The sequence below is a fragment of the Lissotriton vulgaris genome, chromosome 1_1 (genome assembly GCF_964263255.1).
Source record: "Lissotriton vulgaris chromosome 1_1, aLisVul1.2, whole genome shotgun sequence".
Classification (NCBI taxonomy): domain Eukaryota; kingdom Metazoa; phylum Chordata; class Amphibia; order Caudata; family Salamandridae; genus Lissotriton; species Lissotriton vulgaris.
This window is the reverse complement of record NC_141685.1, coordinates 633,603,259-633,631,119: the sequence shown is the minus strand read 5'-3', so window position 1 is coordinate 633,631,119 and position 27,861 is coordinate 633,603,259.

The following is a 27,861-nucleotide window of genomic DNA, read 5'->3' as shown; positions in this document are numbered from 1 at the left end:
GTCTGTGGCCACCACACGTGACGTCACATGACGTTGTGCACACACCGCAGCAGGACTTCTTCCTGGCACTACAACAAGTGAGGATGATGAAGATGATTCCTGGTTGTCAGTCTTTGTGCACCTAAAGCAAAGGAAGCCAGAGGAACATCAGTTAAATAAATGTTGCATATGTCATGGTTTTAATTAATATTTGCAACTAGGCATTTATTATAACACAACACACCCAAAAATGGAAAGACACTAAATTAAAAATTGCAATTCTAATCCAAAATGGATGTTTAAATTCATAGAAGAGAGGCCACACAGAGAGAGTTGTTTCATGCACCACTAAGAACCCCTGGGCATAATGGATGAAAGCAAGGCAGACTGGACCAGGCCTCAAAATGGCCCCCACCCATATGGCCAAGCCCTGTACCAGGCCTCAACAACACCCAAAAAATCGAAATACACACAAAAATCTCCCCAAGCCAATGGCATCCACGCCCTAAATGATGTTTAAAATCAAGAGAACACACAGAAAGACTTGGCACATGCACCACTGACTGCCCCTGGGCATAATGGATGAAAGCAAGGCAGACTGTGTGCAGGCCTATGGCACAAAGCACACTGCCTTGCTTCAAAATGGCCCCTAGACCCCCACCCACATTACCAGGCCCTGGACCAGGCCTCAAAATAGCCCCCACCCACATGGCCAGGCCCTGGACCAGGCCCCAACAACTCCCAAAAAATCGAAATACACACATAAATCACCCCAATCCAATGGCATCCATGCCCTAAATGATGCTTAAAATCAAGAGAACACACAGAAAGACTTGGCACATGCACCACTGATTGCCCCTGGGCATAATGGATGAAAGCAAGGCAGACTGGGTGCAGGCAGATGGCACAAAGCACACTGCCTGGCTTCAAAATGGCCCCTAGACCACCACCCACATAACCAGGCCCTGGACCAGTCCTCAAAATGGCCCCCACCAACATGGCCAGGCTCAGGACCAGGCCCCAACACCACCCAAAAAAATCAAAATACACACATAAATCACCCCAATCCAATGACATCCATGCCCTAAATGATGTTTCAATTCAAGAGACCCCACAGAAAGACATGGCCCATGCACCACTGACTACCCCTGGGCCTACTGGCTAGTGTGGCTTTAACACGCACCCCAAACTTACAAAAAACATCCACATAGATTTAATAACAGTGAGCTATTCAATTCCATGCCATAAATGATATTTAAGTTAAACAAAACTCACAGAAACAGTTGTATCGTGCACCCATGACTAACCCTAGGCCTACTAGATACTGTGGCTAGTGGCTACACACAATATATTTTATAAAAGTTGTGAAAAAGTTTATAAATTGTAGTTGCAGCAACTGCAATGCCCCAAACAAACAACACCAACTTACTTGTAAAATCTCAACTCTAAAAGTGATCCAAACAAAAAGTCCTCAAATACAAATATCCAGCAGTAGCCAAAGAGTAATACTTCCAGCTCCAGATCCAAATGAAAAGTGACTAAGACATTGACAAAGCACTGGGAGGAGCCTGCTGGACAGGAACAGGAAGTTGGAGACTCTGGGGCACTTATTTCCTCTCAAACCCCCAAAAATGCACTTCTTGCACAAAAAGTGCAGCTAAATGTCAATCTGAGGAGTAATTCTGATCCAAATCATCAATTTCAGAAGGTTTGTGCTGCCTGCCATAGATTTCTTGTGCAGAATTGCAATTTTTGCTATTTTGGGAAAGCGAGCTGTTCAAATCTCCCGCCGGATGTCAGCTGCGCGGGCCATCTACACGTTCGCAATTGTTTACTCTTGCGATGCGAGATCGTGGGCCCTTATGCCGTAATCGCATTCTGAAAGTCTCCCAGTGCAAGATGGCGGGACGCCTTGACGTACTCGCGTTCGAAAAGTCTTGCGCGATCACGCCATGACGTACTCGCAGTCGAAAAGTCTCGCGCAATCACGTAGCAAGATCGAAAATGGTGCAGCGCACGCAAACCGGGAGGAAAATAAACAACTAGGCGAACTCAGAATCACGGTAAGTCAATGCCTCACGCGCGAGATTGTATTTTTGAATTGCGACCAAGCAAAAAAATTCTGCCAACTCGCGAATTGCAAATTCTTTGACAATTTTGAGCGATTCGCGGACCGCGAAATTGCCAAAACTTTGCAAATTCCGCGAGCGGAACGGATTTTCAGCCCACACTTAGCTTCTATGCGAGTTCAAATGCCTTTTGTGTGTATAAAAGGTCAGAGACCGATCAAAGCAGCAGACGATGAGAAAGTAGCTCCTGGTCACAGGAACTGCACCGGGATTGCACTCATGAAAGTCAAGGATACAGAGGCCTCCATCAAGATCACAGCAGATACTGCATCGACGGTAGATACTGGGAGAAAGCACACCTGCCCAGCTCCGGGGTCCCTTGAGTGAGCTGTCCATCACAGTGGGTCAGGGCGGGAAAACGGTGCACACCGCTAGTATGTGCGGCGGGGCCAAAGAGCGGGGCTTCTATGCGAGTTCACATGCCTCTTGTGTGTATAAAAGGTCAGAGACCGATCAGAGCAGCAGACAAGGAGAAAGAAGCTCCTGGTCACGGGAACTGCACGGGAATTGCTCTCGTGAAAGTCAAGGATGCAGAGGCCTCCATCAGGTATCACAGCTACTTTTCAACTGTAGATACGGGGAGAAAGCACACCTGCCCAGCGCGGGTGTCCCTTGAGTGAGCTGTCCATCATAGTGGGTCAGGGGAGGAAAACGGTGCACACCGCTAGTGTGTGCGGCGGGGCCAAAGAGCGGGGCTACTATGCGAGTTCACATGCCTCTTGTGTGTACAAAAGGTCAGAGACCGATCAGAGCAGCAGATGAGGAGAAAGAAGCTCCTGGTCACGGGAACTGCACGGGGATTGCACTCATGAAAGTCAAGGATGCAGAGGCCTCCATCAGGCATCACCGCTACTTTTCAACAGTAGATACGGGGAGAAAGCACACCTGCCCAGCGCCGGGGTCCCTTGAGTGAGCTGTCCATCATAGTGGGTCAGGGCGGAAAAATGGTGCACGCCCCGATTGCGTGCGGCGGGGCCAAAGAGCGGGGCTTCTATGCGAGTGTGTATAAAAGGTCAGAGACCGATCAGAGCAGCAGATGAGGAGAAAGAAGCCCCTGGTCACAGGAACTGCACGGGTATTGCACTCGTGAAAGTCAAGGATGCAGAGGCCTCCATCAAGCATAACAGCAGGTACTGCATCGATGGCAGATACTGGCAGAAAGCAAACCTGCCCAGCGCCAGGGTCCCTTGAGTGAGCTGTCCATCATAGTGTGTTAGGGAGGGAAAACAGTGCACACCGCTAGTATGTACCGCAGGGTCAAAGAGCGGGGCTTTTATGCGAGTTCACATGCCTCTTCTGTGTAGAAAAGGTCAGAGACTGATCAGAGCAGCAGATGAGAAGAAAGAAGCTCCTGGTCACGGAGATTCCACTTGTGAAAACCAAGGATGCAGAGGCCTCCATCAGGCATCACAGCTACCTTTCGACGGTAGATACAGGGAGAAAGCACACCTGCCCAGCGCCGGGGTCCCTTGAGTGAGCTGTCCATCATAGTGGGTTAGGGCGGGAAAACGGTGCACACCACTAGTGTGTGCGGCGGGGCCAAAGAGCAGTGCTTCTAAAAAAAATCAGCCAGCAAGCAGATTTGTGGATTTTTCTGCAATTTTGTGAGATTCGCGGATCGCGAAATTGTAAAAAATCCGTAAATTCCACGAGCGGAACTGATTTTTTGCCGATACTTAGATTCAGGCTCATATATTTTTGCCACATGTATGTAGTTCAGATGCAACGCTGTTTTGTCTTAGTGTGCAACCTTCTGTGTTGACATTTTGCCTGGGGATAACGGTGTGTCCACAATGCAGCAATGATTTTGTTCATCACAATTGCTGGCCCAATAGCTTAAGCATTGTCCAGAGTTGGGACATGTGTGCCACTTCACATGACAGCAAGTAGGTTTTATGTGCAAGCAACTGTGTCATCAGGGAATGGATGCCCATGTGAGGACTGACATATTTCAAGTTGTGTCACATAAATGATTGTTCCTTGGCACTCACAACACTTGTTAAAAGTTGTTCATGTTTAGAATGTGTTAATATGATGAATTGTGTAAATGACACTTAGGTGCCTGCATGATAGATGTTTCACAAGGTAGTGCACACAAAACAACATTTCCACTTTCTTGAAAGAAGCTGGCACCTTTTCAAAGAGGCCAGTGTTAGCAATTAATGGTGTGCCTTGATCTCCATATACATGTGTCCACAGTGGTCTTGAGGTTTTGAAACTCCTTTGTTGTCAATTATTCAAACTAATGAGTGTCAAGACATCAAAAGCTCTGTTGGACCATATATATGGACAATCTGCAACGCCATTTTTTGTAACAGTGTTTTATCTTAAAGGGTGCCAGCTTTTTCAATGAATGTGTAAATGTTTTAGTGTGCATTTCATTGTGATAAATCTTTCATGCAGGCACATACTTACAGGGCTCTGAGTGTGGTGTCACCTTGGGGAGTGAGGTGGGTTAGTTTGCCATGAGGGGCACAACTACTATTTTTTTTGTGAACTTCAGGTGGCATCACTTCATTGTATTAACCTGTTCTCCTGTAACCAAACACTAGCTTCTCTGTGTATTTCTCCTTCAAGTTGTGGCCTGGTGTGTTCTTTGGATCATTGTGTCAAAGTAGCATTGTGGCTATACCAACTGGGCAGTACAAGGCTCAAATATGTGCAGAGTTATCTGGCTGTTATCCATGATGCATGGCATGATTTGCAGTGTGACCTACTAATTTTGTGCTCATGTGTCAGATGTGTATAGGTGACTGATGCATTTCTATTTCTTCTCCTTGCCCACAGCATCATTACCAGAAACAGGAGGAGACAGCTGCACGGGCCAAGAGGAGGGACCCAGCCACACTGCCATCAGCGTGGAAGAGTCAGAGGGAGCCAGTGGTACGGAGGGTGAGGGGAGTCAGTCAGCGGACCTGTTGGAAGGCGAAACATCTCACCATGCTGACGGATCCGATTCAGGCTCCCTTGAGTAGGGGGAATATGTAGCAACACCGGGCAGCTGCACAGAGGATGTACCCGCCCCCTCCAGCACCATCTCTACATTCCTAGTTGCTCCCGTCCCTTCTGTCCCTGCAGCCCCCATGTCTCCTTCAGCCCCGGCACTGCAGCCAATGCCCCTATCACCCCTGCTGCCCTCAGTGCAGAGACTGTGGACTAACTCCGCCAGTTGCAGGTTGGTCAGACATCGATGCTGAGTGTCCTCCATAGCCAACTCAAATACTGACCCAGTTGTTGTTTTTCATGGAGGGCATGTCAGCAATGATGTCTGACCAACGTCGGATTATGCAGTCCATAGACTCATCACTGACGGCAGCAGTTTCCCTCCTGCAGCGGTCTGTCCCCCCCTCCTTCGGACCCATCCACAATCCCCTCTCCCATACCTGTCCAATGCACATGCAGGAAGACACCATCACACACCCCAACGGACACAGGCAGCACACCCCCACATATGGGGAAGTGCACACCTCCTGGCACACACACTCAGGGGGCTGCAGGCACACCCAGATGGACTGGGCTTAGACCGCATACACGCAGCCAGCGTCACAGTGCGCAAACCTCACAGCCCTCTCCCTCCACTCCAATTGTGTCCTCGGGTGTAGGGGTTGGGCTGGCGGAACTGGCTGCAGTGTACAGCGCAGAGTATGAGTCCACCTTCGGCGCTGCACACACCACTGAGGAGGATACATCCACCCCTGCATCCACCACGCCTACCCTTACCACTCCTGTCTCTGCGGTGCCTGGTCCTGCCCCCGATGATGCCCCCCAAGGGTCCACATTTCATTAAGAACTCCATGTGCAGGCAAGGTGGGGTAGAGGGCCTACCCAAGGTCCCCCTACAAGGACATTTTTCTGGACTGGCCATTGGCATTTGAGCAGAGACTCATTTTTGCACATCTTTTTTGTTCATGCTGAATAAAGCCTTTTATTTTACGTTCAACACTATTGCATTTCAGGTACTTGATGTTGGTGATGAGGGACCTGGAGTTGGTGTCATGGTAATGTTTTGGGGTTCTGAAAGATGATTTTTGTTGATGGTGATGAGGTGGCCCATGGTATCTGTGTGCCAGCACAATGTCTCTGCAATTAATCAATGGTTGTGTGTGTTCAGTTTGGCCAGAGACATTGTCCTAATGAGTGTTCCTTCCTCTGTGGCACCTGACATCTTTACTGCAGACAGTTGCACAATTGTAGTGCTGATATGTGTGCACTTTTCCTTTTTTGGTGACGGTTCCCTTCAACAATGGCCAAGCCTGCTCACAGATGTCTACTGCTCATTTGTCTGTGCCATGCTTGCAAATCACTGTACCTGTGTTTTGATTATGTGCAAATGCCTTCATGGACACATTCAACCTTTTCACTACTATGCATGTGTATAATCACAGCCTACCCCTATGTTGGGGACTGTTATGCAGGGTATTTGGGCACATGACTCACAATTTTGTGCATTGTATCTAAGGGGTTTCAACCCTATTTTTTCCTACATCTTGGTGGTCTGACCACAACCTGGAGATTCATATCAGTCCTGGGATGTGCGTGACAATGTGTGTTCACTTTGGCTTTCTTTGTTTAGTAGGCTGTTACATCACTATGATGGTAGGGTGTGTATTTCACCAGCAACCTCCATCCGTGGGTATGCATGTGGAATTTGACATCACACCCACATGTGGTGTGTCACGCAGTGTGTGAAAGTAATCCATCCTCCACCGAGTGGGACACTTCTGTAAGTGATGTGTTGGTATGGCACTATCATTATAGTCACAAGTTAGGGATGTGCACATACCCCCATGTAGTTGCGGTATGCTGATGATGATGTACCCACCCTATATCTGAGCACTGCTGGGAGTCCTCTGCACCCACCCCTCATATGTCTTGCCACTGCTTAGAGTCCTCCGCACCCACCCCCATACTGTTGGCCTCTGCTGGGAGTCCTCTTCACTCACCCCCATACTGTTGGCCTCTGCTGGGAGTCCTCTGCACCCACCCCTCATATGTTTGGCCACTGCTGGAAGTCCTCTGCACCCACCCCCATACTGTTGGCCTCTGCTGGGAGTCATATCCACCCACCCCTCATATGTCTGGTCACTGCAGGGAGACATATCCATCGACCCTTCATATGTCTGGCCTCTGCTGGGAGTCCTCTGAACCCACCCCTCATATGTCTGGCCAGTGCTGGGAATCCTCTGCACCCACCTCTCATATGTCTTGCCACTGCTGGGAGTCAAATCCACCCACCCCTCATATGTCTGACCACTGCTGGGAGTCATATCCACCCACCCCTCATATGTCTGGCCACTACTGGGAGTCCTCTACACCAACCCAATACTGTTGGCCTCTGCTGGGAGTCCTCTGCACCCACCTCTCATATGTCTGGCCTCTGCTTGGAGCCCTCTACACCTACCCCAATACTATTGGCCTCTGCTGGGAGTCATCTGCCCCCACCCCCATACTGTTGGCCTCTGCTGGGAGTCATATCAACCCACCCCTCATATGTCTGGCCACTGCTGGGAGTCATATCCACCCACCCCTCATACGTCTGGCCTCTGCTGGGAGTCATCTGCACCCACCCTCCATATGCCTGGCCACTGCAGGGAGTCCTCTGCCCCCACCCCTCATATGTCTGGCCACTGCTGGGAGTCATATCCACCCACTGCTCATATGTCTGGCTACTGCTGGGGGTGCCGCTCATCATTCGGATTTCCACTTGCCAGAGGATTAGATCCTGAACGTTTGTCCACAGTGCACTCCCTGAGGCAGAGTCGGCTGGTGGGAGTGCTACCGCAATCGGCGGTTAGTTCACTTGCTCCCAGCCTGACCGCGCCCAGGTAGAAGTGTTTGGAAAGAGATTTTGACTGAGGAGCCTACCGGGGGACTGCGAGGACCAGAAACCATCACACCTTGCAGCTGGCGCCTCTTTCCCCGGCGGCCACCCCTCTTAATTGGTCACAGCATATCAACTTTTGCGACACCCGCTTCGCGGGTGCCGCTCATCATTCGGATTCCCACTTCCCAGAGGACTAGCTCCTGAACGTTTGTCCACATCGCACTCCTTGAGGCAGAGTCGGCTGGTGGGAGCGCTACCGCAATCGGCGGTTAGTTCACTTGCTCCCAGCGTGACCGCGCCCAGGTAGAAGTGTTTGGAAAGAGATTTTGACTGAGGAGCCTACCGGGGGACTGCGAGGACCAGAAACCACCACACCTTGCAGCTGGCGCCTCTTCCCCCGGCGGCCACGCCCCCAGACCAATCCCATATAAACAACACAAACACCTCTGCGACGCGGGATGCGCGCGGGTCGGAGCCCGGGGCAAAGACCGGGCAAAGAGCGGTCCGTTTGAGGCCGTTCGAGGACGTAAGAGACTGGACTGGGCCACTATTCTTTCATCTCCATTTGGTCGCATCGCTTTCCCTATTTTTACCACCAGTTATACTGTCCAACAAAAATGGTTCTCACCAGAGGAACCAAAACTAAAGCCCCGGGCAGCGTGGGTAAATTGCTTGGTCCTATGGATGACTTCATTACGAAGGCTAATACGTTCATAGACCAAAGCATTTCACTGATAGAAGAAAGGGTCTCCTTGGACCTGGCATTCGCCAAAAGATCCTCATTGGGGAACATGGCGGACGCTAGATCACCAGCTATAGGAGTCCCAAACGTTGAGGTAATCCCGACAAGAGAGAGATGCAGCTTACCTAATACAGTCGACTTATCAGTCTCCCAACTAGCCGACTCACAGCTTAGTTTTGATTTAGAAAAAACACCGGACCTAGTCCCGCAAACCTCTCCACAAATCTCCTCTACAGAAAAAATGATAGAAAGGGGAAGGAGGGAGGGGGCGATAAGTAAGAAAAGGGCGGCCCCTAATCCCCCAGTACCAAACAACCCGACCCATATACCTAGCGCTCCACAAGATCGACAGGATAGAGTAGAACAAATAGGAGTCCCAGTGTTAGTCCATCACTCAGAGAACGAAACACTTATCCCGGTAATTCTGGACCCCCCTACCATCACACAAACCCACAAGGGTTTGAGCGATATAGAGGTTTTCGAATTATTATTGACCAAGATAGCCAACATATGTAAACAATCGCTGCAACCTATAGAACAGCGATTGGCGCATTTGGAGTCACAGATTTTAAAACTTGCAAAAACTCAACAACCACACCATCTGTTAGGCCCACAAAAAGTAGGGGAAAATACAACTAAAAAACCATTTCCCACAAAAACAACAAATGTAAACCCAACCCTGCCTAACCCCCAACAGATGACACTTCAGATAACAATTCCCAGTGCTCCCACAACTAACAATATACCGAACCCAGCTAGGACAACACATTTAACAACTACTCTGACCATTTCTAACAATCCAACACACACCATCTCACTGACTTCCCCAGGAACGCCAATCACACCGGCCCCAAAGCCTGAGGCATCTAATAATACCACCAATAAAACTGTCAACAAAAATACAAATAAACCATCCATCAAAACGCTGGTCCCTCAGATTCCAGCTTCAAACCCCCTGTCTGTCAGGCCCAAGAGGAATACCGCCAAAAATTTAGGCCAGTCAAGACTTCCAGCAGATTTCCCACCTGAGGCCTCACCGTATGTGGTGGTCATGGCCGGTGTTCCTGAGTTAAACGAGCACAACTCGGAACCTGGCTGGTCCTTAAAAAATAAGGCACAGCACTGGTTGCAGACCAATCGCCCGATCCCATCAACCTGGCATGGAAGGATTAGATCTGTTGCCAGGGTTCCATGGGTGGGCAACACTAGAAAAACGATCCCCGGGGACTGTATAGTGATTACTTTCGAGGACCCACGCATAGCAGACTACATCTGCTCCTGGGAAGATATTGCCTCAAATGGAGGCATTAAGATAAAGTCACTTTCCTTTTTCTACCCTTTTAGGCAACTAAACGGACCCCCTCAGGAACAAGAGCCCCCTTGGGCCGTTCCACTCCCCAGACAGGATGATTTAGCGAACCCCAGATATCGTGGGCCCCCAAGATTACACGATCCAGACTATTCCTGGCACACAGTGAGACCACAATATCAGGGGGGAAGCTGGGAAGACAGGAGACCTTATACACAATGGCCGATAATTAGAGATCAACCCCGGTGGGACCCATGGCATAACATCCCGCTGTTCAATAGGTATAGCGGACTTGAAATGGTCGATTGACCATCAAAAGAAAGTGTACCCAACAATCTGCACGTACCCTCTAGCCCGGGGATTTCGAATATTCCCTCGGGACTCATGAATGCTGAAGTTGTAGTCTTAGCAGAACAACAAAAAGATGAAACCCCACCGATTTCCATACTCTATTGGAACATTGCAGGTCTTCGCCCCAAAATCGAGGACGGGACTGCGCAAAATTTTTTAACACCCCACCAAATAATCTGTCTCCAAGAGACTTGGTCAATAGAAGAACTACACCTACAAGGTTATAAAACCTATTTCGTTCCAGCACTAAGCAGTATAATGGGAAGACCCAAGGGTGGGTTAGTAACCTATATAGCGAACACCCTAACCCTTACAAAAGTGGTCACAGTCTCTCAGGATTCCAATCATCAAATCCTTTCTCTAACTTTTGCCAATAAGGAGACTATCTTCCTGACCAACTTATATAATAACCTCCCCGAAGATCAATTCATAAATCTCCTCAGTTACGTACACGAGATATTAAAACAATCTTACCAATGGAGAACTGGTAAAGGGGCAACCTACTTAATCTGGGGAGGAGATTTCAATCTCCATCCATGTCTAATGACTAATCCACTTTGTTGTGGGATGGCAGACGAATTCGATGCCCCGTTAGCGCACTTCATACATAATAAAGCGGGGAACATTCTGAATGCTGTCTTCTCGGACTTGGACTTGCATATTGCTAACCATCAAAAGGCAGACTCCAACTTACTTAGCCCGACCAACGTGGGTAGAGGCCATCAAACAACAGTCGACTACATACTTTTATCGCCCGGCCTGACAGACATAGTTAAGGATTTTGGGGTCATTGGCAACCCGCTTAGTGACCATTCAGCGCTAAGGATTAAGCTTTACATGCCTGTACTCAGTACCCATAACTCGAATAATGCAAGTACCCTCGCACAGAATAAATTAGAGATCGGAAAACAGAATGGGTTCACAATCAAATGGGAAAAAATTAATCCTACTGAAATAACAAAAAAACTGATAATCCAGGCATATCCAAACATCGTAAAATGTCTGGACCTCTCATCAAGCCACGAGGAAGTCCTAACGAACTTTAAACAAATGTTGGAGTTCGTTAAGGACTTACTTATTTCAAAACCCAAAACAAAACACCCAGTCAAGCAAAAGTGGTTTAATCATAATTGCACAACCACACTAACAAAACTAAAATCAGCACTCCATAATAAACCGAGAGATGCAGCCCAAATCCAACTCCTAAGGCGCCAATATATAGGGGAACATAAAATGAGAATTGCACAACTAAAGCAGAAACTTTGGGACGACCTCCATAAGGGTGCTATCTCAAAAAACAGTGAGCTTTTCTGGCGCACAGTCAGAACCCCATATCTCTCGGACACTGGCCCCCCCAGAATAGAAGTTGCCATTGATGAGAACACATGGGTTACACATTTATCGGAGATTTTTAAAAACAGTTCATCTACAGTCCCATTGCCCCCAAAAGTACAGTACCCCATCCCGCTTCTTTTCGACATTCACGATCTTTTGGAAGCATTGCAGAAAAGCAAATTAGGTAAAGCTCCAGGCCTCGACGGGGTCCCAGTGGACTTTTTTAAAAATAACCTAGATCTCTGGGCCCCCATTCTAACAAGAGTGTGCATAGCGGTTGCCTATGAGGGAGTGCTAAGCTCCTGGACTAAGTCAATAATGGTCCCCATTTTTAAAAAAGGGGATCACCAAGATGTGAAGTGCTATCGGCCCATCTCACTGCTGGACTCGCTTGGGAAAGTAGTGGGGAGAGTTATCCTAGAACGTCTCCAGCAGTGGAGTGAGGATCGAGGCATTTTTTCTGATATCCAATTCGGCTTCCGCGAGGGTTTCGGAACAGTAGAGCAAGCCCTCAATCTTACTCTAATAATGGGAAAATACACACAGGCCAAGACAACCAAGATCTATATGGTCTTTGTCGACCTGTCCGCACGTTCGACTGCGTCTCGCATGCAAAGCTGTGGACAGTCCTAGCCCAAATGGGAGTAGAGCCCCCTCTTCTGGATTTTTTAAGAGAACTCTATTCCGGCGCAACGGCCAGAGTGCGATTTGGCCTAAATGGCGAGTTGACGGCCCCGTTTAGCGTAGGACGTGGAGCCTTCCTCTTCTCACTCTACACTAATGGTCTGGAGGGGGAGATGTTGAGGGGGGCTCAGGACCTCCCACGCATAAACCAGTGCCTGATTCCCGCCCTGCTCTACGCGGACGACGCCGTTATCCTCGCCCGCACTCCTCGTGAGCTTCAGCTATCGCTGAATAGGTACACAACTTTCATGGGCAACCTGGATTTGAGGGTGAACTTGAAGAAAACGTTTGTCATGAAGGCAGGTAGGGGGCAAAAAAGAACAAAGGCCATTTACCTCGATAATCAAAAGCTTGAGGTCACCCCCCAAAACCCATATCTGGGTGTCATGATAGATGATCAACTGACTTGGAAGCCAGCCGTAGACACAAGGGGTCACCTATTCAAGAGATCAATAGCCGCTCTAACGAGCTTCTCCCAGAGACTAGGAAAAAGGCCCCCAGTGGAGCTACTAAAAATTTACAATGCTAAATGCCAGGCTATCGCCCTATACGGTGCGGGAGTCTGGGGTTACAGTGATACTAGCACCATCCAGAAGGCGGAAAATGTCTTTCTCAGATTTCTTTTAGCCACTCCGAAAGGCACCTCAACATACGCAATGCACCTGGAATTAGGAATACCCTACATAGAGGATCTAATTAAAACAGAACCAGTGATGCTGTGGCGGCGCATCTGGACATCCGATAAAAACACGTTGACCCAGTCCATTATTGCTGACTCAATGACTCTCGATAAATCATCGAAAGTAAAGTGGCTTTCCTACGTAAGAAATTTCCTCAAAGATCTAGGGCTTGAGAACTATTACCTGGAACCAGAATCTATAACAGATATTTCAAAAAGAGATCTTAAACAATCAGCATTAAGACATTTGGAATCTCTAAGACTCGCATCTGAATCATCAAAAATGGCGGTAGTACATGCTAACATGATCCAAATAGCCCATGGCATCCATCCGTACTTGTTACTTCAAATACCAACCTACGAGAGAATGTTAATAACAAGATTCAGGCTAAATACTTTTTTTAGATTGGTTACGTTTCCACTGAAAAACTGCTGGAAAGCTACCCTCCCACCTTGTCCGTGCGATGGTCTATCAACACAATCCAATCTACATGTGATCATGCTTTGCAAATTCCATCAACCCCATAGAAAAATTTGGTTACTACCAATATTAAGGAACTGGGGGCTGAGACAATGCAGACCCGCTCTTCTTAGACTCCAAATGCTGGAAACTGAAAATGTCTGTTATTTTTGTGAGCAATTTTTTAAAATGCATTATGAAAAACAGGAAACATCTATAAAATGCCCCTATTAAGGATACCTTAAGCAGATTTCTATTTTTTAACTAATTTTCTTTTAACCTACTAGTTTCTCTGTATGAAATGTCATGAAATGTGAGTTTCTTTTAATTATGTAAAAATGTTACGTATAATATTAACTGTCTCTATGGTTTTTCCTTTGTGAATAAGCCGAATAAAGAACTTTCTTATTATTATTATTACTGCTGGGAGTCATATCTGCCCACCCCTCATATGTCTGGCCACTGCTGGGAGTCCTCTGCACCCACCCCCATACTGTAGGCCTCTGCTGGGAGTCCTCTGCACTCACCCCCATACTGTTGGCCTCTGCTGGGAGTCCTCTGCACCCACCCCTCATATGTTTGGCCACTGCTGGGAGTCCTCTGCACCCACCCCCATACTGTTGGCCTCTGCTGGGAGTCATATCCACCCACCCCTCATATGTCTGGCCACTGCTGGGAGTCATATCCATCGACCCCTCATATGTCTGGCCTCTGCTGGGAGTCCTCTGCACCCACCCCTCATATGTCTGGCCACTGCTGGGAGTCCTCTGCACCCACCCCTCATATGTCTTGCCACTGCTGGGAGTCAAATCCACCCACCCCTCATATGTCTGACCACTGCTGGGAGTCATATCCACCCACCCCTCATATGTCTGGCCACTGCTGGGAGTCCTCTACACCCACCCAATACAGTTGGCCTCTGCTGGGAGTCCTCTGCACCCACCCCTCATATGTCTGGCCTCTGCTTGGAGCCCTCTACACCCACCCCAATACTTTTGGCCTCTGCTGGGAGTCATCTGCACCCATCCCCATACTGTTGGCCTCTGCTGAGAGTCATATCCACCAACCCCTCATATGTCTGGCCACTGCTGGGAGTCATATCCAACCACCCCTCATACGTCTGGCCTCTGCTGGGAGTCATCTTCACCCACCATGCATCTGCCTGGCCACTGCTGGGAGTCCTCTGCATCCACCTCTCTTATGTCTGCTGGGAGTCATATCCACCCACTGCTCATATGTCTGGCTACTGCTGGGAGTCATATCCACCCCCCTCATATGTCTTGCCACTGCTTAGAGTCCTCCGCACCCACCCCCATACTGTTGGCCTCTGCTGGGAGTCCTCTGCACTCACCCCCATACTGTTGGCCTCTGCTGGGAGTCCTCTGCACCCACCCCTCATATGTTTGGCCACTGCTGGGAGTCCTCTGCACCCACCCCCATACTGTTGGCCTCTGCTGGGAGTCATATCCACCCCCCCTCATATGTCTGGCCACTGCTGGGAGTCATATCCATTGACCCCTCATATGTCTGGCCTCTGCTGGGTGTCCTCTGCACCCACCCCTCATATGTCTGGCCACTGCTGGGAGTCCTCTGCACCCACCCCTCATATGTCTTGCCACTGCTGGGAGTCAAATCCACCCACCCCTCATATGTCTGACCACTACTGGGAGTCATATCCACCCACCCCTCATATGTCTGGCCACTGCTGGGAGTCCTCTACACCCACCCAATACTGTTGGCCTCTGCTGGGAGTCCTCTGCACCCACCCCTCATATGTCTGGCCTCTGCTTGGAGCCCTCTACACCCACCCCAATACTGTTGGCCTCTGCTGGGAGTTATCTGCACCCACCCCCATACTGTTGGCCTCTGCTGGGAGTCATATCCACCCACCCCTCATATGTCTGGCCACTGCTGGGAGTCATATCCACCCACCCCTCATATGTCTGGCCTCTGTTGGGAGTCATCTGCACCCACCCCCATACTGTTGGCCTTGGCTGGGAGTCCTCTGCACCATCCCCCATACTGTTGGCCTCTGCTGGGAGCAATATCCACCCACCCCTCACATGGCTGCCACTGCTGGGAGTCATATCCACCCACCCCTCATATATCTGGCCACTGCTTGGAGTCATATCCACCCACCCCCTCATATGTCTGGCCACTGCTGGGAGTATTCTGCACCCACCCCTCATATGTCTGCCCACTGCTGGGAGTAATATGCACCCACCCCTCATATATCTGGCCACTGCTGGGAGTCCTCTGCACCCACCCCTCAAATGTCAGGCCACTGCTGGGAGTCTTCTACAGCCACCCCCATACTGTTGTCCTCTGCTGGGAGTCCTCTACACCCACCCCTCATATGTCTGGCCACTGCTGGGAGTCCTCTGCACCCACCACTCATATGTCTGGCCACTGCTGGTAGTCATATCCACCCTCCGCCATACTGTTGGGCTCTGCTGGGAGTCATATCCACCCACCCCTTATATGTCTGGCCTCTGCATGGAGTCCTCTGTACCCACCCCTATACTGTTGGCCTCTGCCTGGAGTCCTCTGCACCCACTCCTTCTATGTCTGGCCACTGCTGGGAGTCCTCTGCACCCACCCCTCATATGTCTGTCCACTGCTGGGAGTCATATCCACCCACCCCTCATATGTCTGGGCACTGCTGGGAGTCCTCTGCACCCACGCCTCATGTGTCTGGCCACTGCTGGGAGTCCTCTGCACCCACCCCTCATATGTCTGGCCTCTGCTGGGAGTCATATCCATCCACCCTCATACTGTTTGCAACATGGGGTTGATGGCATGCGTGTGCCTTGTATAAGTATTGTGACAGTGCTGTGCGCGTGAAACGCACAGTACCCCAACATTCATGGCGTGTGTGCACATCGTATCACTATTGCAATGGTGCCATACGGAAGTGCGTGAAACGCACCCTACCCCAACATTCATGGCGTGTGTGCGCATCGTATCACTATTGCAATTGTGCCATACGACAGCGAGTGAAACGCACCATAACCCAACATTTATGGCATGTGTGTGCAGCTCGTATTACTATTGCAATGGTGCTTTATGTGAGCGAATAAGATGCACCGTACAAGTACACTTCCGTTGTTGCGGTACGCTGTTCTCACCGTATGCGCTGTCGTCGGTTTCTGTGCACCAGGTCATAGGCGTACAGGACTGAAATGACACGGACGATGGGGTCCATGGCGTGTATGTCGCGTACAGGGGATACGTTCGGGTTGGACTCTGCTTTTACGGACGTTTTTAGCTTCCGTAGAAAAAGGGTCATACGGCGAGTCGCAGAGATGAATCGTACTTGCTGAGCCGGAAACTGCTGCTTGTTTATGTACGTCTGTCGCGTAATGCGTGTTCCGGATACAATTTGCACGTATTGTTTTGTCGTACAGTGTTTGGTACAGTTCGATATGGAGATCTGCTTTGGGTTCGGTTCGTACTTCATCGTACGTACGGGGATGTTGAAGATGTACGATTCGTACAGGAAATATGCTCCGTACAGCTATTTGTACGGGATTTTACCGAATCAGAATCGGCCCCATAATGTTAAAATAAATTAAACATATACATATAAATTAATATATATACTTACTCCACATAGTGCAACATTAGGGAAAACTTTGGATAGTGTAGGGGTAAAAATTACTATTCCAACTCCAGAGAATGCAACAGAAGGGAAAGCGTTGGATAGCGTAGGGGTAAACATTACAATTCCCACTCCTGAGAGTGCAACAGTAGGGAAATCACTGGAAAGCATAGGGGTAAAAATTACTATTCCCACTCCAGTGAGTGCAACAGTAGGGAAAGCGCTGGATAGCGTAGGGGTAAAAATTACTATTCCCACTCCAGTTAGTGCAACAGTAGGGAAAGAGCTGGATAGCATAGGGGTAAAAATTACAATTCCCACTCCAGTGAGTGCAACAGTAGGGAAAGCATTGAATAGGGTAGGTGTAAAAATAACTATACCCACTCCAGAGAGTGCAACAGTAGGCAAAGCGCTAGATAGCGTAGGGCTAAAAATTATTATTCCCTCTCCAGTGAGTGCAACAGTAGGGAAAGCGCTGGATAGCGTAGGGGTAAAAATGACAATTCCAACTCCAGTGAGTAGGGAAAGTGCTGGATAGAATAAGGGTAAAATTAACTATTCCCACTCAAGAGAGTGCAACAGTAGGGAAAGTGTTGGCTAGCGTAGGGGTAAAAATTACTATTCCCACTCCAGAGAGTGAAACAGTAGGGTAAGCATTGGACAGCATAGATGTTAAAAATAGTATACTTATCAATTAAATAAATATTGTAATTAAAAAATGATCTATCAACAAATTTAGAAAAAAAATATGCAAATATATGAAAAATAATAATTATTTTATAATGTTAAATACTTCCCACCCTATTCCCCAACAAAACACACAACATACTCCACATAAAATTTTACACAATTAAATTAATTTTCAATGAATCTATTAATACAAATACATTTGCAATTAATAATTTATCAATATCAATAAATCATTTGGAATAAAAATTAATAACCAATTAAAACGAACTAACAAAAAAATATTTATCAATGCCAATAAATAATATTTAATAAAAATGAATAATAAATTAATATTTAATTGACAAACTAAAAATATCAATACCAATAAATAATACTTAATAGGAATGAATAGCAAATTAATAATTTACTAACCACACAAAATTATCAATACCAATAAATAATATTTAGTGAAAATTAATAACAAATGTATAATTACTTAACAAAAAAATAATTATCAATGTTCAATTTTTCTTATTCAATTATTTATTACAAATAACGTAACTACCACCCTATTCCCCTGAAGACACACAACTCATTTCAATAATAAATAACTGCAAACAAAATAATTATTAATAAATAATAAATAATTACCAATTAATAATTAATTAACAATACATTAATTATTATTAACAATAATTGAAAATTAATAATTACCAAATTAAAATTAAATAACTTTCCAGCCTATTGCCCTATAAACACAAAATTACTTTAAAAAAAGTACTTATTTAAAAAGATGTATACATATATTTAAAAAACAGTGCAATACTTAAACAAAACTATGGTACAGTTACATAATAATTACATACTAAAATATATAACACTCATATTAATATCGATATTATTAACATTGATAATTTCTATCGATATTACTAACATCGATATTTGCAATATCAATATTTCTTACCTTAACTTCGATATTCTGGTTGTAGATATTCTTCACTTTGACATTTGGTCCCTACAATATTTAAAACTCAATATAACTGCTATGATATCTAAAAATCGATATTTTGACTGTCCACCCTTTAGAAGCTTGCTTCATTGTCATTCTTCTTGAGTTGTAGCTAACTCTAAGATGTTTTAATGAGAAGTCCCAAGAACAAAGTTGGAGATCCCTCAAACTCAGCAAAGCCAATCAATTCTTTTTTAATGTTCTTCATAGTTTCTTTCATGACAATGTAGCTCATTTAGCACCACATACAAAACTTTCAAACCTTGCTTGTATCTTTCTTTCTCAGATGTTTATGAGGATAGTATCATAGAGAAAATTATATTTTGACAATATAGTCTTTTAAAAAGTATTTATCTACCGATCAGTGTTTGATAGACTTAGCCATCAATATTAATGGCTCTACTTTTTTTCTAACTTTAAAAATATTGCATTAAGCTTCATGATAATTTTACAGAGGTAATGTATTTCCATTTTTAATTGAGTTGAAGTGCATTCTATAGTCCTTACTATAAACCCTGTCTTAGAATTAGTCAGAAATACCGCCATATTTTTCAGGAATCCACTTCACGCTGGAGATGAAAATTAGGGCATTCAAAGTATATACCCTTAACCCGTTTACTGCTGAGGCTTTTCTCTCCATTATTGGGCCTCTTTTTTGGCTAGTTCGTTCTTAGAGCTCCATAACTTCATTTCCAAATAAGGTTTCCATGCCAAATGTGTGTACTTTTTCCCAACATTTTGGGGATTTCGAAAGTGTCCACGATTCGTGGATTCCCTTGGAAGGGACAGAGAAAATTGGCAAAATACATGTGGAGTTTGAGTTTTGGGGAAAAATTGAAAAAAGTACTCTGGATAGAAGTGGAAAGTGTCCCTAAAAATGACACCAACCAACGGTTTGCTGTGCTAAAATCTCCATCTTCCCAGCTTTCATGGACATACAGAGCTGAATAATAAAAATTAATGTTTTATCACAGTTTTGACATTTTTCAAAGAGGTAGCCCATTTTCCCTGTGTTTGTGCTCTTTGGCTACTTTGTGTTTGTGGTGGGAACCTGTGTGAAACACATGGGAGACCTAGAAAATGAAAGAACAACAGAGGAGATACCCTTACAATCAGATAAGGGACAGGGTACTTACATATAGAAAATAAAATAGTCCTCAGAGTTTTCTAGTGATTTTGTAACCATTTTCTTTGTGATATTGTAACTGCTTCTCAAAATGAAATGATTTTAATTGTCCTTGAAAATGTATTTTTAAATAATATTTAAATACATTTCATATGCTTTAATTTTTTTGTATTTCCTGTATCAGTTCTCTGTGTTATGCTGACTTATTAGTGGTGTATACTTTCTAACTATATAGATTTGTTTGTCTCACTTCTGACACCAGCAACGTGTAGAATCTTATAAGAAAATTAGTTGCGAGTAGGGACTATTTTGTTTTCTGGATCTAGAAAAGCTACAGGTTTCTGTAAATCAGTGAAAATGTCAAGTTCAGCAAGGCGTCAAATGTGTAGAACCCTCAAGGTTTTCCCAAGGAAACAAAGGGGCACATTAGGATGGCGGGCGGACTTTGTCTGCCCGCCATCCCAACGTGAAAAGAGACTACCCGCCATAAGGGCGGGGGTCCCGTGGGGGCCATTAGGATGCGCCTGTCACAATGGCAGGTGCATCACGCATATTTAACATTGCGGCGAGCGGTGATGCTAAAAATGCGTGTCATGCATTTCAATGCACAACGTGACAGGCAACGCACGGTGCCTGCCACGTTGTATATTAAAATGCAGGGGGTACCATAGGTATCCCCCATGTGTACGCCCCAGATTTCCTGGGCGCCCGCAACTGGCCCCCGCAAGAGATTCCCACATGCTTATCCGACTGCATGTGTCCGCCCCCTTCATAATATGGATGGCAGTGTCTAGAAGTCACTGCCACCATATTAAACTCTTTTCTGCCTGGTCGACTTGTCGACCGGGCGGAAAAGCGGCGGATGGTCTTTCCGTCCACCGTGGTCCCCCGGCCATAGTAATATCACAGGGGGAAAATGGGTTGCGAGCCGGGACGGATCTCGGGCGGATCGCTACCGCCATGCGGGCGGTGGTGATCCCCCCGAGATCCTAATGACCCCCTAACTGTTGATTTAAAGAAATTCTGATCATGAGTAGGAAACAAAGCCCATTTGTGACAATGTTTTAACCTTTAACTTTTAGTCTCTATGACAAATTCACAAAAGCAACATACAATTGCGTCCTCTATAGCCTAGTAGTTGTGGGAATAAATAGGGTTTGCAGGTTCTCCAAGAGCCTCAAGTTACCCAGGGCCAAAACACAGAGCTCCAATGTACAATGGTTTTTCATTGTGTACTGTGACTAGACCAATTCAAATGGCGAAATATGAAGAGTGAAAAATGGGTATCAAGGAGCTTTATGCATTTCTGAAATTAGCTTAAGAGATGGAGAATAGGAGCAGTGGTTATTTATGGATCTCTGAATGTGTAGGCACCTGTACTAGTATATGATTTAGAGAGTATTCTTCAAAATGCCTTCTTTCTTATGCACTGGCTTACATTTTGAGAGGCACAAATGTAGCAACATTGAATTGGTTATAACAAATGTTCTAGTATTCTATACTCATATGTATGCCAATAAACATGGTACATCACTTGTGTGGGTAGGCCTAGCCCCGTGACAGTAAATGGCTCAAAGCACAACATGGAAGCATCCCATTTCCCACTGACAACTGACCCTTTTATTTCAAAGTGGATTGCTGTAGATTTTAGGCCCTAACTGAGCTTGCACTCAAGGAAAACTAGCAAACTTGTAAATGTTTTGAAAGCTATACATCTGGAAGAATCTAGGGTGGGGTGACTTGTATGACTCTCACCAGCAATGACAGCCTTCTCAAATGAGGTGTTACCATCAGAAATATTTCGAGCCTTAGAGACAGTTTAGGGCACTGTGGAGTTACAATTGTGTCAATGTATGACCTTATACATGTCATATTACACACCAGAAAAATTCATGATGTCGGTGTGAATCTTAATCCAGATTAAACTAGTTGTCCCAAGTGTAGCTGTCAAGCAGCAGATATTCTCCATATGCTATATGCATGGCCTTCCCTTAAGATGTTCTTGGGAAGAGAAGTTTCAATTTCCTATGGCAAGTTTAAGATAAGAACTTCAGTTTAGTCCTATGATGATAATGCTGGGATGCAGAATAGATTTTGACATTGAGCTAAGTCTATAGCTGTTTCTACTTAACAGTCTCAGCCAGAATCTGCATTGACAGATCCTGTGTTTCTGTAGACCCCCAGCATTCTAGCAAGTGGTGGGCAGCCATCTGGCAAACACATGATTTAGAACAGGCACAGGTTAGTGCGAGGAGCACTTGGTTGCACATGAGGTTTTATTTAACATGGGCGGGGTTCAATTGGGATATGTAGGTTTAGATTCATCAATACTTGTGATTCTGGGCAGATTGAATGTTTCTTGATTTTCTTTTCCTTTTTTGGTTTAGCATCTTCTCTGCTTGCCTCTCGTGTACTGTAACTATGAGTTGGTCATTGATTGAGTTTTTGTTTTTGTTTTGGTATTTCCATCCCTTTACTAATCAATCAAACAATCAATACATTTGTAGAGTGCGCCACTCACCCGTGAGGGTCTCAAGGCGCTGTAGGGAGGGGTGCCGCTATTGCTCGAATAACCAGGTCTTGAGGTGTTTCCTGAAGGTAAGATGGTCCTGGGTCAGTCGTAGGTGTGCTGGGAGGAAGTTCCATGTCTTGGCTGCCAGGTAGGAGAACGATCTTCCTCCGATGGTGGTCCTGCAAATCCACGGGACGGTGGCGAGGGTGAGGCTGGAGGAGCGGAGCTTGCAGGTGGGGGTGTAGAATGAGATGCGGTTGTTGAAGTATTCGGGGCCAGTGTTGTGGAGCACTTTGTGTGCGTGGGTGAGCAGGCTGACCGTGATCCTGTTGTTGACGGGGAGCCAGTGCAGGTTTCTCAGGTGGGTGGATATGTGGCTGTGGCGAGGTATGTCGAGGATGAGTCGTGTGGAGGCGTTCTGTATGCGCTGGAGACGTTTCTGAAGTTTGGCTGTGGTTCCTGCATATAGGGCGTTCCGGTAGTCCAGTCGGCTGGTGATGAGGGCCTGGGTGACCGTCTTTCTGGTTTCGGTGGGGATCCACCGGATGATCTTTCGGAGCATGCGCAGGGTGTTGAAACATGAGGACGAGACTGCATTGACTTGCTTGGTCATCGTGAGGGAGGAGTCCAGGATGAATTCCAGGTTGCGTGCGTGGTCTGTGGGTGTTGGTGCGTGCCCAGTGTTGTGGGCCACCAGGAGTCGTCCCAGGCGGATGGGGATTGTCCGAGGATGAGGTCTTCCATCTTGTCCGAATTGAGCTTCAGACTGCTGTGCTTCATCCATTCTGTGACGTCTTTCATTTCGTCCTGGAGGTTGGTTTTGGCGGTGAGTGGGTCTTTGGTGAGGAAGAGTATAAGTTGGGTGTCGTCGGCGTAGGAGATGATGTTGATGTTGTGTTTGCGTGTGATGGTGGCGAGGGGGCTCATGTAGATATTGAAGAGGGTTGGGCTGAGTGAGCATCCTTGGGGTACGCCGCAGATGATCTTGGTGGCCGCGGAGCGGAAGGTTGGGAGGCAGACTCTCTGGGTTCTGTCGGAGAGGAACGATGTGACCCAGTCCAAGGCCTTTCCTTGGATCCCAGTGTTTTAGAGGCGGGTTATAAGGGTACGGTGGCAGACAGTATCGGAAGGCTGCCGAGATATCCAGGAGGATGAGAGAGGTTGTCTCCCCATTGTTCATCAGGGTCCTGATGTCATCGGTGGCTGCAATGAGGGCGGTCTCAGTGCTGCGCTTGGCTCGAAATCTGGACTGGGATGGGTCGAGCGAGTTGTTTGCTTCAAGGAATGCCCTCAGCTGTTTATTGACGGTGTTCTCAATGACTTTAGGAAAGGGGAGAAGGGAGATGGGGCGGAGGTTCTTGAGGTCTTTGGGTTTCTTCAGAAGGGCGTTGCTTTCTGCGTGTTTCCAGCTTTCAGGGAAAGTGGCTGACATGAAGGAGATGTTTATGATGTTCTGGAGGTGGGGTGCGATGATGGTGTCGGCTTGTTGAAGATATGTTGAGGGCATGGGTCGGAGGGGGAGCCAGAGTGGATAGTGTTTATGACATTGGTGGTGTCTTCAGTGTTGATGGGGTCCATGCACTGAGGGTGGTGGTGGGGGTCGTTGGTTTCGTGGCTGAAGGCGGCGTCTTGGGTCCGCTGTCGTGTATATCTGAGGTCTTGCGGTGGAAGAATGCGGCGAGGGAGTTGCACAGGTCTTGCGACGGTGTGATGTCATTGTTGCTGGCGCTGGGGTTGAAGAGCTCTTTGACGATGCTGAAGAGTTCCTTGCTGTTGTGGATGTTGTTGTCCAGCCGCTCTTTGAACGATGTTCTTTTGGTGGTGCGGATCATTTGGTGGTATTCGCGGGTGGCGCTCTTGAGGGCTGTCATGTTTTCTGATGTCCGTTTGTGGCACCAAGCTTTTTTGAGGGTTCGGCATGATTTCTTTGCTATTTAGAGGGCGTCTGTGAACCATGAGGTTTTTCTGTTGCCAGTCTTGCCTGGGGGTTTCTTTAGTGGAGCGATGTCGTTGGCGCAGTGGTGATCCACTGTGCGAGATTGTGTGCTGCGTCATTGGTGTCAGGGGTGTCGACAGGTGGATTCTGGCTCAGCGATGTGGTCAGCTGGTATGTGGTGACTTTGCTCCAGCATCTGCGGGAGATCTGTAGCGTGTGGTGGTGGGATATAGTCTTCTTGAAGGTGAAGTGGATGCAGCTGTGGTCGGTCCAGTGTAGTCCGGTGAAGTGGCTGAAGGAGACGTGGTTGCTGGCAGAGAACTTCAGACATGAAAGGCTGCACCATATTTACAAGAATATGATGAAGCCTTGCGTTTCCCCCTGCGCTGGCATTATGCTTAGCTGCCTAACGCAGGCAGCACACATGGAAAAAGAAAAAAACGAGGAGAAATAAAGCATTTTTCCTTGTTTCGCCAAGTTAAGACCAGGCGGAACGCCCACTGCAACACCCACTGCCCACCCCTTTCACGCCAAGCATAGCTTGAAAGGGGCCCTTATTTACAAGGCACTGTGGCTTAACCCTGCCTTCTAAATAAGGCACAGTCTCTATCGCCACAAATATTTTGGAAAAAGTGACGTTCCTGTGGTGATAGGGGCTTGTAGATATGCCCCTGAGTCCTGCAGACAATAGAGTCAGTTTAACCATGTGTTGAATAGATAGGTTATCTATATTCAAACCTCAAGGTCTACACATTTTGGAGTTCATTCATGGTGTAAAATGTATCTTTAAAGAATGGGTACCCTGGAGTTTTTTACTTTTTGTTGAGCACATATTTGCTGGTATTCAGGTCCTTGCACTGTGGAAAATGCTCTCTAGCCCAATAATTGGTATTGTTAAAGTATGTTTTCTTAATTGGTCTATTTAACCTTTCATCAAGGCCATAGTAGATGGAGCAGAAAATGTAAATTTGGCTTGCAAGTTAAATATCAAATGCCGTGTGCAGTATGCATAATACATGACCCCATATATGCCAAAATATAAGGTTAAAAGGTGCGTCACTGTGCTAGGCCATAGTTTAGGCTCTGAAATAAAGCATGCCAAATAAAAGTGCCTTTGTTTTGTAGGGAAACCTTAATTTTAATATAAGCAAGTCAACCCTCAAGTGTGTTTCATCAACCTATAAAGCAGGGTGCATAGTATTTTGAAATGTGATACTAATATAGTTGAGATTTGTGCCCTCATATAGACTGAAGACCAAACATCTATCACCTCTTTGTAGGGCAGGTAAAATTTTCAAACAAAAGGTCTATTTGTGATAGGAATGTCATCCAACGGTATTTTACACATCATTTTATAAATCTGATTTAGAGCTCATTTCAGGTTTTTGAGGTGAAGGGTGTCTGTAGGGACCACAGTGCCCAGAAAAATTAGGCTCGATGAAGACTGCCTGGTGAAAAGGTGCCAGGGCTGATCTCAAGACAGTCAGATCTGCAGCAAACCCCCTCTTATGGTCACAGAGTCAAAGAGGCCTGACTGACCCTCATGATGGAAAATGTCAAGGCAGACACTGGGCTTAAGGGACTGCCTGGGACTAGGGCAGAAGAAAGAAGGTAACAACACCATGAGGGCTCTGGGAGATGTGCTTAAGGCGTAGGGCCCAGGGGGGGCTTACTTCGGGTGATCAACAGGTATCCTGCACCATCCAAAGGGTATCTGAAGGGAAACCAAAGAGCCCAAGAGGATCAATACTGAGGAAACCAGTCAAAGAGCACTGGAGAGGTAGGACTCCCATGCTGAGAGTGTCCAAGGGCCAGAATGCACATGAACAACTAGCAGGACTTAGGGCCCCTCCTCCCTTAAAAGAGCTACCATCTTTTGATGCATTAACACAATAAACAAACCTAGTCAAGTCAGCAACTTTAGGAACAATGAAGAGAACTGTGGATCGTGGATAAAACCTCGGAGGGACCAGGCACAGAAGCGTCACAGAAAATAACTGAAGCAGGTACGGGGTCCAATATGAAGACTTCTGTACCAAAATAAATATCCCGCAGAGCTCTGCACTGTAGTATGACCCTTTAAAACACAGACAGCAGGATTATGTTCCACCAGACATCCTCACATCATAGTTACAATACTGCAGGGAGTATAGAGTTGAACAAAAGGATAAAGTATCAAATACATTCTTGAACTTAGCCTTCTTTATGCTATGAGTCAAAGGTGAGGGCAGGAAAAGGTTCAGGAGCAATGCAGCCAATAACACATCAAATATCCCAATCCAATTTATGGAATGATGGGGCATTGATGCTACCATTGCAGATCTCAGTATCAACCTAAAAATGTATCTAGAACTGTATTAGAACATACAATAGAAAGTGTAGTGGTAAATATAACCCTCCTCAAGGCAGATCTTAGAAAGGTCATTGAAAGAATAAGCACAGTGAAAGCACAGTAACCCTATCCTGCCGCTGCATGCTGTTACTCAGCATATAACAAGGAATTGAACTGACAAACGTTATTGCCCAGGCTTCAAATTACAGTCCTGGGGTATCACTTGATGCTAAAAACTCCAGAAGATCTATTCATTCTTGGAAGAGTTTTAAGGGATCCACACAGCAGAGGACACAGAGTGAGAAGAAAGAAACATTTCTGGAACGTAGGGGCACTGTTCCTAGTATGGCTAAATTCCCCATTAGTGGACATGGTGTACAGGTGACTGATGCGTTTCTGTTTCTTCTCCTTGCCCACAACATCATTACCAGAAACAGGAGGAGACAGCTGCATGGACTAAGAGGGGGGACCCAGCCACACTGCCACCAGCGTGGAAGAGTCAGAGGGAGCCAGTGGTACGGAGGGTGAGGGGAGTCAGTCTGCGGACCTGTTGGAAGGCGAAACATCTCACCATGCTGACGGATCCAATTCTGGCTCCCTGAAGGAGGGGGAATATGAAGCAACACCGGGCAGCTGCACAGAGTATGTACCCACCCCCTCCAGCACCATCTCCACCCTCCTAGTTGCTCCCGTCCCTTCTGTCCCCGCAGCCCCCATGTCTCCTTTAGTCCCGACTCGCCAGTTGCAGGTTGGTCAGACATCGATGCTGAGTGTCCTCCATGGCCACACTCAAATACTGACCCAGTTGTTGTTTTTCATGGAGGGCATGTCAGCAACGATGTCTGACCAACGTCAGATTATGCAGTCCATGGATTCATCACTGACGGCAGCAGTTTCCCTCCTGCAGCGGTCCTTCCCCCCCTCCTTCGGACCCATCCACACTCCCCTCTCCCATACCTGTTCAAGGCACATGCAGGAAGACACCATCACGCACCCCAACAGACACAGGCACCACACCCCCACATATGGGGAAGTGCACACCTCCTGGCACACACACTCAGGGGGCTGTAGGCACACCTACAGGGGCTGGGCTTAGACCGCATACACAAAGCCGACATCACAGTGCACAACCCTCACAGCCCTCTCCCTCCACTCCAATTGTGTCCTTGAGTGTAGGGTTTGGG